This window comes from Littorina saxatilis, linkage group LG16, assembly GCF_037325665.1.
Source record: "Littorina saxatilis isolate snail1 linkage group LG16, US_GU_Lsax_2.0, whole genome shotgun sequence".
NCBI lineage: Eukaryota > Metazoa > Mollusca > Gastropoda > Littorinimorpha > Littorinidae > Littorina > Littorina saxatilis.
In genome coordinates this window covers 48,998,847-49,000,019 of record NC_090260.1, presented here as the reverse complement: position 1 = coordinate 49,000,019, position 1,173 = coordinate 48,998,847, and positions in this window count along the sequence as shown.

The following is a 1,173-nucleotide window of genomic DNA, read 5'->3' as shown; positions in this document are numbered from 1 at the left end:
GAGTAATTAGATAAGGATGGGCTCGAGAAGAAAAGCTGTCTAGGAATTTTTCTTGTCGTATTTTTTTCAACCGACCGTACCGATTGTATTTTAGACAAAAAGGAGTACAAAATACGAAGAAATCGTATGGGTTCCCAGGTCTGATAGCGCCATCACTGTATGATGTAAGTACGGAATCAAATTTAGCTCTATTTTAAGACTCCGTCCTTTTTAAGGCCTGATTTTCTTAGAGTTTAGGAGGTCTTAAAGGGGGGTTCCACTGTTACAGGGAACACTGAAACTGACGGTGACCTTGTCTTAACCCCTTCACTGCCCACCCCGTATGTAATACGTGGTCATTTTCGGTTTGTCCTACGCCCATAAACGTGGGATTTGTGTCAACAACATTTCAGGACATTTCTGAAAACTAAATGGGAGGTAACCACTGTCCAAGTACTTGTAGGGGTTCTAAACACATTTCTTTCCCATAGACCGTTCGGATAATGCTGTTATACTGTGGCAGTGAAGGGGTTAAAGGATGTGGACAAAATGTTGAAACACAAGAAAGCTTGTACAAAAACGAAAGAACAAAACACAAAGAAAGGAATGACCACAAGAAAGAGAGGAAGGAGAAGGACACAGAAACAAAATTGAACAGCAAAGAAAGTGAGCATGAGCAAACGATTTACAAACAATGCCAACACCGATTTGACGCCCAGAAATGAAATGAAAAGAAATGCACAAGAAGAGCTCTTGGTGGCAATTCAAGCGAAGCCTTAATCTCACTTCCGTTTAGCAATGGGGCAGGCACTGTCACCAGTCTATGCAAAGCACCACAACCCTCTGGGGGAAACCACTTCACTCAAAACTAAGTCATGTGCATGCATATTTTGATGTGCATGGAAAACTGTCCACAATATCTTGGAGGTTTTCTTTCACACACATAGTCCAGACCTGTTTACCCCCAACACTTGACAAGAGTAATGGTCAAGTCAAAAAATAGTAATCTGATGACCAAAGTAGTAACCTAGTGGTTACAAACAACAATATTACCAACACAAACCTAATTTGAAGCACATTTGAAAATCGTAGTCTGGACTCAAATGGAGTATTTTTCCCCTCAAAAGCCTACAAAATAGTAATAAATTACTCCAAAATAGTAAGGGTAAACAGGTCTGACATACCCCTCCCATC